Source organism: Pogonomyrmex barbatus, unplaced genomic scaffold (genome assembly GCF_055798465.1).
Source record: "Pogonomyrmex barbatus isolate J1 unplaced genomic scaffold, ASM5579846v1 scaffold17, whole genome shotgun sequence".
NCBI lineage: Eukaryota > Metazoa > Arthropoda > Insecta > Hymenoptera > Formicidae > Pogonomyrmex > Pogonomyrmex barbatus.
Window position 1 is genome coordinate 4,310,390 of NW_028297113.1, and position 15,001 is coordinate 4,325,390.

At 27.6% G+C, this 15,001-nt stretch overlaps 1 long non-coding RNA gene across 2 annotated transcripts; it reads right to left on the reverse strand.

The window, feature by feature from the left end:
- Positions 1 to 670: 670 nt before the first annotated feature.
- On the reverse strand, positions 671 to 12,316 carry LOC148937084 (uncharacterized). Of its 2 annotated transcripts, none has more exons than XR_016138743.1 (3): positions 12,064 to 12,316; positions 10,569 to 10,779; positions 671 to 1,007 (listed from the first exon to the last, which is right to left on the reverse strand). It is a non-coding gene; the product is annotated as an uncharacterized LOC148937084 (long non-coding RNA). The 2 variants fall into 2 exon arrangements; XR_016138745.1 differs by having other exon boundaries at positions 10,630 to 10,779; positions 12,064 to 12,282.
- Positions 12,317 to 15,001: the final 2,685 nt, after the last annotated feature.

A 15,001-nucleotide genomic window follows, 5' to 3' on the forward strand; every position in this document is an offset into this window, starting at 1 on the left:
GTTTCGAGATGCAAGACCGGTTGCCTTTTTTTTGTCGCGATCGCGATTGTTTCTCGGAATCCTAAATGAATCCTACCCAGCACCCCGTGTGGAACTTTACGGGTGATAAAATCAAGCACCCCATACTCGGAGACCTGTTTATAATTATACGCTATACAATATATTATTCGTTGAAAGTATAAATACGGCAACGAGGAGAGTGCTTTTAATGAGAGCTATAAATTAAAGAACAGAAGGCGTACGAAATAATCGCGATTACGGCGGGCGAATAGAAATCTTGAAAACCCGAATCTTGGAGAAAGTGCAATGCAATGCGATTGAACGTAAACTATTCCCCGACGAATTACGAATGTAAATTGAAGTGAACGGCAGTAAGTTTAATTTAAAATTTGATTTGTTTTCTAATTTTATTCATTCGGTTACCATAATATTTCACTCTCTTGTACGAATTACATTGCTTTAAACTTCCGCATTTTCGCTATTAATTTTATATTGTATATATAGAAATATATTTATATATTATTACGTTGCACATTGCGATGTGTGCTGAATTGTATATCATCATTGCTTTACTTTAAATAAATCACATAAGAAAACATTTATAAGTAATGTACAACGAGTAAATAGAGGATCGATGGAGAAAAATCAAATTTTATCCTCTTCATTAAAATTTCTAATTAATGTTTGTTTTTATTGAAATCGTATATATATATGACGTGTGTAACAAAATCAAATAATCATTAAAAACAAATTGTGTGACATTTGTCGCTCACATGATGCACACGGTGCAATAAAGAAATACCTGGACTGATATTATAATTCTGCTTATACTTTTTTTATGAAAACATTATCTGAAATCCCCCTTCATGCAACACAAAGAGACTTGAAACTCTCAGACAGCTCATTGTCAATGCAGTTTTTTCTTGGTAAAATACAGCATCCCTGTAATTAGTATTCTCACTTAACATGGCTCACCTGACCATGACTTCTCTCTATTAAACTTGTCACTGAAAAGAAAAAGAGGCAACAAGATTAATGTAATCAAAACGAAGCATCTAAAACACAAAAAATTAATTTAAAAAATGTTATCAGCAATGGCAGAACCGGTGATATAAGTGTGTAGTTGCAGAAAGAAATTACCTTGAGAGAGATTAAGTGTTTATTTCAATATCTAATAATGTTTGTTTTTACACAACCAGTTTGAGTATTTTTTCACCTCACCATGTATATATATCAAGCTCCAGTTACTATTTGTATTATATTTAATATGTTTCTGGACCACTTGTTGCTCAGTCTGATATACGTAATATCTATTATACGTAATATCTTTGGCGATCAACGCAATGTTTTGCGAAGAGTAAGAAAATCGCGTTCTGCAATCTCGCAAGAAACGATCGTAACTTTCCGATAGCACTTATTATGCAATTTGGATCGATTAAACGACGAAGCGCAGCAGAACATCGAGCGAATGCGTATTTATTAAACTTGCGCGTTTCCGCATAAGCGTACTTTTCTAAGAGAAAAACAGTCTCGACGTAATTACTTAAGAAAATAAAAATCGTAATCGAAGTCCTAATCGATCGCCTCGTGGCGTTATTGGTTGCAAAAATTTTTAATATTGACGTGTTACGCCATTGGCCAAAGTAATTCGGCTGTAAGCCAACGCTGAAAATATATATTTCACAAGATCCGTCCTTGCCGATTCTGTTCCCGTAAGTTCGTGCAATCGAACGTCATTCAACGCGCATGATGAATCGATGTGTCACGATTTTTTTCATGATTCAGTAGTGTTAGCGGCAAACCGGTAACATTTGCCGATTCCACATGGGAGATTCCCCATCTGATCGCACGCAATACCGATCTCCCACTAGCGTTTTTATATTATATTTAATTCCCCACTTACTCATACGTATTTATCGTCCTGAGACATTTGCTCGGAAATTTAACACTACTTTTCCATTGATTAACATCCTGTTTAGTCATCTAATTAGCACGCACGCTTTTAATTCGTTGAGTTATTTTAACTCTTAAACAGGTTTATAAAGAAACTTGTTAACTTGAAAATTTATTTTTTTTTTATTACAGTATTAAAACGTTCAGTAATTTGAAAGATAGAGAAAATCTTTGTTTATAACTTACACGTGTCACTATAATACGGTACAGCGAGGATAATAATTATCTAAATTTCAAGATACTGAAATTCTTATATAAGTAAAATATTTTACATTTTTTATGACAATTATGGCAATTATTATTCTAATTTTTGATTTTGAATATATCTAATTTTGCATTAGGTTTATACCTGCGAATCAGCAGCGTCTCGAGTGAACGACGTTTCACGCTCGCATGGCGAATGTGTTATTGGACAGGACAGGTTTAACACGGAATTAAATTGGGCGGAGTAAAATTAGATTTTAACATATCTGATAACCCCGAATTGCCATAAATGCAGACATCCTCGAAAGCGGTGAATGCGCAAATTCGCAACTCAGCGAACTCTACCAGTTCTCACAGCCAACGGCCTTGCGCAATATTCAAGGTCAAAAAATTCAAATAAATGTTTTGCGATACGCAAAATATTTCCGGCTCTTGTAGTCATTTGCCTTTCTATATCTTAAACGGAAAAAAAATCGGAATATATTTCTTTTTCTTGGTGAGTTTATGTTAATCCCCATCTATTGCAAGATAGAAGATAGAAGATTAAAATACAATGGGCGAAATATTGATCAAATCATAAAATTGTTATAATAAACCTGATAGTTTTATAAATCTAGATATTTATTATATCTTTTACAATAGTATTAATGCTTTGTTTTTAACGAAGAATGATACATTTTAAAAATTACGAATTATTATTTTTTTTGTGATATAAGCAGTTTTCGAGATACAAGCTTTTCAGTAGTGATTGATTTTGCAAGATTCGAGTTAATTAATATTTATAAGCTTAAGCAGAATCTGAAAGAATCTTGATGTTATTTACATAATGATAGTAATGTACGTAAGGAAAGTAATTACGTTACACGATCTTAAGTAAAAGTGCAAACGAAAACTTTTCTTTAATTAGTTCTCATCTCTGATAGATCGCACCTGTTAATTAATATCTGTTTCTACGGCGTGTAATCGTTTAACACACGTTGTTACGGACTGCGAGCACATCACCGACTGTGCATATACATGTAATTTTGACTTTCGACGTCCCGTTAACCCCGTATCGAAACGCTCATAGTCAACGAAGCTTGAATGCGGCCATTGGCATTATCGTTAGAGCGGATTTCCCGATTATCCGCCTGTTGTATTCCCGATATCGATTATAGCGACATAATTCCGCGTCACTGATTTAACTTGGAGCCATTCTGGCCGTTTCCATTCCCCCGTCGTAGAGAGGAAGGACTCTGATTTTTCAGAGATAAAAAAAAAAAAGAAGCAAAATAAAACCACGGTCTTGTGCCCGAGGCGGTGCAACAATCACTCGAAAGTCAATGTACGGATATCCGAGGCAGGTACATATTTTGTAGTCCTCAGGATTCCCCGATTCTTTTCTTTTGCGAAACCGTTGGCGAAACCCATCTCCAGCGAAAGAGATGAATAAAAAGCTTAGCCAGCGAATGGTTACTAATCGGGAGCCGGGCCGGATGATTCTAATAACGTCAATTTCTTTACTTTTATTTATTTAAATTTTTATATAAAGTTAATGGAAGTGGAAGGACCTTGGAAACTTGTTATGGCACAATTTTACGAGAAAACGGAATACGAATTTCCCACGGAAACTTTGTTAATCTCTATCATATAATAAATAAATTCTGATACAATGGAAATCTTTTGTTGGCCTTAATCAATGGATATTGAAGTTCCGACACGCAATAGAAATTTTTTGCTCTTTGTGTAATCCTACAAATAGATACTGAGTTTCGCTGTAACGGAAACTTTCTGTTAGCTTTTACCGATAGATATGGAATCCCAATACACTACGGAAATTTTTAATTTTTTTGCGCATACTGATAAATATTTCAACGTGAGATGCATATTTCAATATCTATCGATTGGAACCAATGAAGGTTTTCATTATGAGTTTGCATATATCGGAACTTTGTATTTATTGATAGAGATTAAGTTCCGTGGGAGAGAGACTCCGTCTTATTCTGTTTTCTCTCGAAACTGTGTCGTCTAAGAAAGTTCACATGCGATTCTTGATTTTCCGTTAAGTCTACAAAAAAAGAAATTGAGTAAAAGAAAAAAATAATCGAAATTATCGTCGATTAGAAACCGTTCGTCTGGTCAATTTTTATCTATTTCTTCCGCTGAAGGTAATATCGTCCGCTAATATCGTCGATGATTCCTCAAAAGAACAAAACTATAAAATCCGGAATATAGAGATAATGTTCCAGTTTTTGTTTTATTTAATTTATGTCTTCTATGCAAATAACTCGGTTTTAAAAATAGGAATATATGGTTTTTGGCACGTTTACAAATAATATTTTTGTGATAGATAAGTGATTAAAGTGATTTAAGTGATAGATAATTCATAAACAATATTTGACAAGAAAAAACTTTAATAGTATAATTACGCATTGAACATTTGAAAAGATTTAAATATTAAATACAAAGATATTTGCATACAAAAACTATTTAACTTAATATGTTGTATATAAATTATAAAATTTGCCTTTTCTAAAGTTTTTATTATTCTCTCTGCAAAAAGTAGTTTTGATAACAAAAAACTATTGTTTTATTAATGTAGATTTTTAGCAGCAAATTATAACATGCAAATCGGTATCATAAATCGGTATCATAGATCGATTTTATAAAATCATAAAATTATATTTTACGTCACACAAATGACCCAAAATATGTGTTTAAATATGAGTTTCATTATAAAAGGATATTTTGAATATTTAAGTCAAATTTTTTAAATTTCTTTGCAAATTATATTTCTTACTAATGTCACGTATCTTTTTTGATTAGATATAAACCGGAATGTTCAAGAGAAAAAAGTCTTTATATAAAATTTTCATTATTTCTGATTTGAGTTACGAAAAATCATGCAAAACTACTTTTTGCAGAAAAAATAATAAAAACTTTAGAAAAGGCAAATTTTATAATTTATATACAACGTACTAAGTTAAGTGGATAAGTGAATAAAAATCAAGATTTACGGTTGTAATCAGCATTAAGAGGTCAAACTCGTAAGTCGCCCATATCTTAATGAAGCGCTCAACTTACCACACTGTTTCGCACATCCGTTTTATTGCATTACTGTTATTAAATTAGGCATAAGCTTCTTATAAAATTTTATATTGATTGTTCCGGTACGGTACTCGTATGATTGACATATCATTAATCGTTACAAAAATCTGAAGATTATAACATTACGCAAATAAGTATGCGAATATCTCTTCACTATAATATTTGTCGTAAGAGTGAAAGGAGATATTTGCCGGACTACTCTGCATCAGATTTACTGTAAAATAGTATATATTGCGCTTTCGCGATTTATAAAAATCGAAAAGATCAAACTTCTTCGTGAAGCATTTTTGAGGGCATCTCAAAAAGTCATTGATAAGAAAGGTTAATTTTTATCGATCTTTCTAATATTAAGAGCTACAAACAGTCTATATTATCTATGCTGTTTATATCAAATATATATGTATATTCAATGTCATGGTGCTAATGATAACTGTTGCTATCATGTATGGGTGGTCTAGCATGGGCACGCGTTTACAATCACGTTTCCACGTTGACATCTACATATTAATTCGTATTCACGACGTTGAGAGACGAATTTAAAAAGAAACGCACAAACATTACAAGATCAGAGCTATTTCGCTCTTATGTCACATTATTATGCATTAAGTTGGTTTAGATATTCATGCGTATTTATTATGCAGTCCGCGTTTGTCAAGACCAATTTTCTCTTGATGACAATAGAACAAAAGATTGCCAGTATGATGACAACAAATTGTCGATGATGAAACATTATTTATCTTATTGTTTATCTTGTTTGAAAAAAAAATTAGAATTTAGAAGAAAATTTTAATAAAAATTACTTGTGTGTGTGTGTGTGTGTGTGTGTATATAATTATTTTTTATATTAATACAATTATAATATATTTTAACATGTAATTTTTTTAAAACATTTTTCATTAATGTATACAAAATAAGACATACTTTGTTTCTGCCAGATAATAAATGTATTACGCTATTATATAAATGATTTATGTAATTAGATATTACTTTACATTTTTCTTTTTTTTGTGTTAAAATGCGTTAAATAATTAGAAAAGAAAGTATATCTAATAAAAGATGATATCTAATAAAAGAATGCATGGTGCATAAAAATTGCGTGTTATGATTTCATATCCGCACGAGCAAATATCATAATTGTATATTTTTATGACCTAATGTCATGAATATGATAAAATGTAATTAATGGTAAAAGTCATCTATCAATTGCAACTGTATTTTAAATCATGGATATGCTATGTAATCTATGCTTTCTCTCTCTCTCTCTCTCTCTCTCTCTCTCTCTCTCTCTCTCTCTCCTTCTCTAAAAGTGTTTAATGCTGTGATTGTCAAGTTTAATATCACGATTAAATTTAACATTATAATCAAATTTAATTTGAAGATAATAACTTCAGGAGTTTAATAGTTTGTAAATACTCTATTGTTATTTTAAAATAATAATAAAATTATAGTTTCTTGATTTAAATTAACAAATTTCAACGTTCAATTTCATTTCAATTCAATTTCAATTCATAAGTTCAAATTAAAGATTTACTTTTCTATATTAAACAAAAAATTATAATAAAATTTATGTAAAAGTAATAATTTTAACATTAAATAAAATGTTATTTTTACATAAATTTTATTATATTTTTTTATATTTCTTAATAACTCAAAATTTTTAGTTTATTTCTATTATTCATATTTTCCATCTCTTCTCATTTGTGTTAATTAATTAATTTTTTTTATTATATTAAACTGCAATGAGCTCAAAATCAAGAACTATACAGAATTCATAGATAATTCATCAATATTTTATAAATGTTGATATATTGAAGGTTATGTATAATTCGATACTGATGTATTCAGGACTTTCCGATTCGGCTATTTTAAATTAGCATCGAAGATTTGACACACGGATCCACTCTGCGGACATCAATATTTCGTACGTGGCATTGCATTGGAATTTCTGCATTTCATCTCTGATTTCGACGATTTCGAAACAGACGGACAATTGTGACAGTGGCCAAAAATAAAGCACCTGTGCGTATGAATAATTATGACGCGTATATGAATAAGTATGACGCTATTGAAGACGATAGCTTGCGGAAGTTTAACGACCATTGTGGCATTTCGGTTTGAATTATACATCGATAGTGCTAATCCATTTAACTTTGTCTCAAGGACAAAAAATTTATAGTTATCAATAGAATTTTTCATATGTCAGGGATGCATGAATAGTTTTCCGTTATCTTATTTCCTATTGTATGTAGAATTATCTATCAAGCATAATATGAAAATAATAATTATTCAATAATTAGATTTGAAAATTTAATTGTGATTTTTTTTAGTGAAATAATTGTTGAATAATTGTTATATTTATAAATATTGTAGTTATCATGTAATTAAAATTTAAAAATTTTTAATAGTAAAGCTACTAAAATTTTTATAACATGATTTATTTTTCTATATTATACTTTTTTCTATTTTTTTATTTCTACTCACGATACTTCATAAAATCACAATAAATTGTCATTTTATGTTTTCCTTATATTTCTTCTAGAAAATCATTAGTTCTTCTGATAAATAAATTCTTGTAAGCACATTGTGTTGGAGAACGTATCGTATGGTGTATTCTTTGTGCGAAAAAGAGATAGAAGAAAAGGGCGAATGACATGACATCACACTTTTAAAAGAAAAAAAATTGGAAAGATTCCACAATAACGATTAGCTATTACCGGCTCATAATTATTGGCATGTTGCAGATACTGCTTTTAATATCGTAAAGATAGAGGTTCTCTATATTCTTCTTTGCAAATTCAGAATATTATGTATTTTTACGATCTACAGTTAAATAAAATATTCAGAAAAAAATGTGCATAATAATTAATCTGTTTTAATGTTAATAAAAAAATATTTTATGAATACTATGTAATGAAATTACATAGATGATGTTATTGTATTTTTGATTCGATTGATGTTAATTGTGTTTTTGTACTTAATAATTTCTAGAAAGAAGAATGTATAAACATAAACTAAATTATATCCCAAGTTTAATAATGTTAAGCATAATAGCATAAATAATAAAGAAAGAAAACATTTATCAAAAAAATTTCTAAGTAGTTGAGAATCTTTCTAATTTATGCTTTTCGCATGATTCATTTGAATTCGCACTCATGGCGTACCATAATTAATGAGAGTTCCTACAGAACCGGATTTCTAATTTACGATCTGGGTTTATATTATTTGGAGTCGACAGTGATACGAAGACGCTCATTCGTATCTCTTTTACGAGATGCATAATTAACTTTTTATTTTTTATATGTGTGTGTGTGTGTGTGTGTGTGTGTGTGTGTGTGTGTGTGTATGTGTGTGTGTGTGTGTGTGTGTGTGTGTGTGTGTAACAAAAAGTTAATTATGCATCTCATAAAAGAGAAACGTATATGTACACACACACACACACACACACCATATATATATATATATATATATATATATATCGTAAAAGAGATATGTATATGTATATGTATATATACATATATATAAATATAGAATATATATATAAAATTACATATATACTTTAATTCATAAATTATATAATGTATACTTTATTTATTACACTATATATATATTTTTTATATCTGATCAATATCAGCAACATGTAAAGCGTATGTCCCATGCGTCATCAACGATCATTTGGATAAATTTTAATAAGGTATAAAATTTAACTTTGTAATTTGCAGTTGTAAAAAGAATAGTTATAGAGTTTTTATAAGTATTAACGTGGACTCTGCATCGTTATGTAGAATTGATATATCTCATCGTAATCGACTACTTTTGACGCACATGGGAAAAAGATAATCTTGATTCAACTTCTAATGCCAGTTATTAATATAAAATTCTACATAATAATTGTTCATTAATTCTGTTTCAATAATCCACGTGTTGCGCAGTTGATTTTATATTCATCTATCGCGAACAAAACCACAATGACGTAATTAATTGTTATGACGTGTAGAAGCATTACATTTTTCTCAGATTCTGAACTTTTGTATCTTGTTATTCATTTGATTCATTTTTTAACTGTCCGTAAAGAAATTAAAATATATAATAAATCGACGAAATTTCTATTATAAAAACATGTGGAACAAGCCAATTAAGAAATGTTTAGTTAATCTTGATATAATATAATATAATATTAAAGAGATTCTTTGACATTAATTATTTTTATTGCAATTTTTTGTGCTTTTCAAAAAATATTTTTTGAAAATTGTATATTACAAAATTATTTAAAAAATCACAGAAAAAAGTATTGGAAAGTATTATTAACAATATATGGATATCTTTGTCTATGAAAATGCATCTTAATCTATATGCAAATCTTTTGATTAGTAAACTATTTGAATTAAATATACATTTAAACGTAAATGTTATAAAAAAATTGATATTGCTATCGATAATTGTATAATATTTCCATCCATAATTTATTTTTTCTATTGATAAGTATTATTTTCTATTAAAATGTTAAGTGTCATATTTATAAGCAGATAAATTGCAATGACGCGGGATATGCTTTGAATTATGAAAAATTCTATTTTTATTGACTTTAATGGACAACGATTTTTCATTTGTTGACAATATTAATTAGAAATTTTTTTAATAGTTAAAATAAAAGCAGATACGATAGTTATGATCATACACATCAACAATTGAATCTATGAAAGATTAAAAATAAATTGTTGCTATCTACTATCTATATGCTCACTGAGATGACATTTATAGTGCGATTAATAAAAATGTAAAGAAAATAAAAATATCAAGAAAAATATTAATAAAACATAATAAGAAATTAATAATTCTTATTAAACAAGTTAATTAAACAGGAAGGAATTATGTGATTTGTGAGAAATTGAATTGTAATAAACATAACTAATTTTACAAACAAAAATAAATTAATTGAATAATTTAATTAAAAATTAATAAAAAAATCAATTCTAACGTTATATTTTAAAATGATTTGTTTTCATGCAATTTAATTAGATAAAAATGCGGTTTTGATAATATTCTGATTATTATGTAAAATATATCAATTATTTATATCTTTTGACAGATCTGATAAAATCGCGCCTTAATAGATTTGAATTATTTATAGGTTTGTGTAATACAATTGCATGTTTTTGAAAATATGTTTTTGATTAATAATTGCAAATGATACAATCTTTAAGAAAAATTTTGGCAGATGATTTGATGGTTCGAAAATAACAACGACAAATTACATATTTAAATTTATGGCAACGATTATGGCATACTAGTTATATTTTTAAGTAAAATTTATGAGTTAAGGCCACCTCCAGTGAATCGGGAGCAGCCCGTGGTACGTTACAAGTATTGATTCTATAGTGAAATTACGTTTTGGCCGTGTCGGCAATAAGACCGGTGGTAGATCTGCTGTGTCCGCTGTAGCAATGTTCTGTAATCCTTTTCTCACATACCACACTTCCTGTAGACACCATTGTCTAATTGCTTCTAAGATGTCCCTCATCTCTATTGCAATTAAACCTGAAAAAAAAAATAATACAAATTTTTCACCTGTTACTTAATATTTTTTTAAATATATAAATTTAATACATATAAATTTTTTTGATGTTTAAAATATTACAAAAATTATACAAAAATTCGGGGTTTAAAAAAAAAATATATATATATATATATAATAAAAAAAATAAATAAATTCAGATTATTAAAACAAAAATCGATTTTTAACATTTTGACTATAACTTGTCCAATTTTTGAATTTGTGTAAATATAGATTCATTTAGAAATAATAATTTGACTTTGTTGGATTTAGATTATTATTCAGATTATTTATTTCTTGATATATTTCTTGATACATTTCTTGATACATTTCTTAATTATAAAATGAGTTAATTACATCTTGTAATTATTTTATTTTATTATTTACAATTATTATATTTGTAATTTATTATTTAATTTTTTGAAAAGATACAAAAAAATATTTAGTTAAATATTATTACATGTTAAGTCGCGTAAAATAGCAATTTACACAATATAAAATGACGTTATAATATTCTATTCTCTTTCTTTAAATATTATGTGCTAAAAAAGTATCCTATCAATGAATAAAATATTAAAGAGCAAGAATAAAAACTAAAAACAGATATTAGCTCATACTGTGTGATTTTCTAATACACAATTCTTTTATTTCCTGCGACACTTATTTAAACCGTAATAGTAGATATTTATTACAGATTTTCTAAATAAATCGCTTTCTAGCTATTGCATGGAAATTTTATTTGACTTGCATAACATGTTTTACCATGAGCAAGAAAATGATCATGCATATAATTTTGAATAAAACAAAAAGTCATATTTCAAAATGACTTCAAATAATGACGATCTAACTGTAATGTTAGAAGAAGAAGATATATTTAGATATAAATAAGTAGGCTAGAGTTATTACAAATTTATCTCTTTTATCATTCTGTCTCTTAACGATCAAAGTTCATGATCTATTTGTATTCAATAAATTGATATTTATCAAGCTTTATATTAAATCTATATTATAAAATTAATTTTACATACAAATCTTAAACAAAGTTTTAATTTTACATATAAAGAGAGAATGCAATTTATAAAATTTGTATCTTCATTTTTTTATTATTTGGAAAAAATGAAAGAACTATTATTAAAATTAATTACAAGAATCTCAGATTTTTTATTATATATATATATATATATATATATATATATATATATATATATTGGCATTAATTATTAATGTTGCGGCAACTAGGAAAGCTTCGATTTTATTGTTTTACTTACGGATCGCTATTCTAATATAATTCAGCATTGTGAGAGCTCCCGCGTACACTATACACTACACACAATAGAGTCGCGAATTTGAAATCGCGTATCTCTACAAAGTATTATGCGATAAGTGAGAAATGCAATTCTTAACAGCGACGTCTCCATCCGTGTCTGTTTGTTCACTGAGTGCAGCCGCAGCTCTCGATCCTCTTTCACAGTCGTTCTACAAAATCTTCGGGTGATAACGCCAATCAGCCTGCTCGATAAAGACCAAGATCAACTCGAATGACCTATTATTTATTATGGATCCGTGGGGAGGAATTGCTATCCCGGTAGTTGCTCATCAAAGATTGGACCGGACGAGGGATAAAAATGTATAACGGAAACGTTCCGCTACGTTTCAACCACATCCTTTACACAGTTGAATACAACCTCGTCAATGATTTTCCAATATGCTTGCAAGAGAATTTTTCATTTGATTTCTGTGACATTAGTCATCATCATCAAGTATTGCTTCCTATATGCAGAACTGAAAGTCATCAAAAGTTGGATTAAAAGTGAAAATTCCGCATTCTTTTTACCTACTTTTCTTATTGGTGATTTACGTTTAAACTTATAATACAACATTTTACATACTCTGCTTTTATTTAATATCTATGTTTTGTAATTAATACTGTTGATTAATGTATCAATAATAATTTATACTAAATCACCGCACACTACTAATTATTCTTTATTGGATGATGGAATAGAGATGTTTTATCGAGCGTATTATTTTTGAAATTTTTCTACAAGCAAATTTGTTAATTGAAGTTAATATAATTTACAAATTTGTTAATTGAAATTGATGTAATTAATCAAAGTATAAATTCTGTCGTGGCGGTCTAAAATTTATGAGGATGTTCTGCGATTACTTCAAATAATATCATGTTAACCCGTCTGTCAGAGAACATAGGTCATATATCTGACTATGAGCGTTTTACAGTTTTATCAAATTTAATACGTGACTTGTGTCATATAAACGATATGAGGAATGTGCTGACCTGAAAGTATGTGCATTTTGACTAATTTTAATGCCCCGATTATTTGGATAAAGATATATTTTTTTGTTGTAATTAATCAACAATTTACAGAGACGTTCCGATAAGTTAAAATAAAATAATACTCAATAATTTGATTATATTTTCTTTCTTTTTTCTTCCTTACGTTTTTGTTTTTTATTGTTTTTTATATCTATTATTTCTATTACATGTATTAATTAACATAAAATGGATTAATATATTTTAAATAGATCAATATATTTTTCTTTTATATTTTGTATTTATTATTTATTAAATTTATTAAAAATAAATTAATCATATGTTAAAAATAATATACTTTCTTAATTTATATAAATAGAAACATAAAGAAGAGAAGAGTAGGCGATAATTTTAGACATAAAAATTAATTTTAAATTCAATTGATCTTTGTTATTTTATTTTGCGCCTATCGCAATCCCATACTCAAACTCAAAATTAAAATATGAACGTAGAAGGACACATTCATTATGAAAATCGTTAAGATCGTCTGATAATATCTTATAGATATATATCTACAAATTTTTTGTCGTATGCAATTATTGGTATCTGATCAAGGCATGCAAATAGGTTCGAATCAAATTCACACGTGCAACTAATTATCAACAAGATATACAAAGCAAATTTAATGCGCACTATATTTTTATCTAATTTTTATCTAATTCAATATTCATGATTTTTTACAAGTTCAATTAAATAAGTAATGTACTTAAGTATAATTTCATTAGTTTATATATCTTACAGAGACTTACAGAATAAGAAATAATTATAAATCATTTGAAAAAATATATATAAAAATTATATAAGAAAATAATTAAAATTGTTCTATATTGTTTTGTAAAATCAGTCAATAAATTTGTCGAAGAAACTGTTTAATTATTATTGCTGATGTTACGATCTCATTATATGAATACAGGATATGGTATCGCAATCAATGTGTTTATTTTATATCCATAACAGAAACACAAAACATCCTCATAATCAGGTTTTTATACAACAAGAATGTATCTCGTAAAATTTATTATACGCTGATTTCATGAGAAGTATTATGCCACGGTGTCTTTTTATGAAATGATAGTAACTTAATTAATAATAAATTTTTTCCAATCATTAATAAAAGAAAAAAAAACAAATAATGGAAAAATTTGTGAGGTTTCTTTATCAGAATTATAAAATAAAAAGAATATTAAATAATTGCAATTAATTTTTTTATTATAATAATTTAATTTTCATTATTAAAATAATTGCTCAAAATATTTAAAAAATATTTTATTTCATGAATATTTTATAATTTGTGCAGCAAAAACAACTTACTAAACTCTTTGCGCTAATTAATTAATACTTACTTTTAGATTATCGCTAATAGAGAATTTTATTCGTTAAATATATATCGACATTTCAATTGTGTATAGTCATTTTTCTGTATCAAATTATTCTGTTGATAATTTCGTTCGTTTTAAATTCAACATGCAAATAATGACTTCAAAGTTAAATTTTAGTGTAAATACCGATTTCATTCATCATAATATTCATTAAGGTCAGTATTTTGTATGCCGAAATTTGTATATCAGCAAATATAAACACGATAAGTTATTGACTAAATGCAATGTAATTTGTTGATTACGTTAATCATTGATTCGGGTTAGGTCTCTTAATATTTAAACGTTTTTTAACGTTTTTAAAAAATTTGCCAATATATATTATAATATTAATATAAAATGTAATATATACATTGCGGACACATTTCTTCCTTTTTTTTTTAATTTACAAAAAAAATAGATAAGACAAAAAATGGAACATGAGAAAGAGACAGCACTTGATTCGGAAATGGAAAAAACAAGATTATTCGGGGCAAAGATAAGGCAATTTGCCGAAGA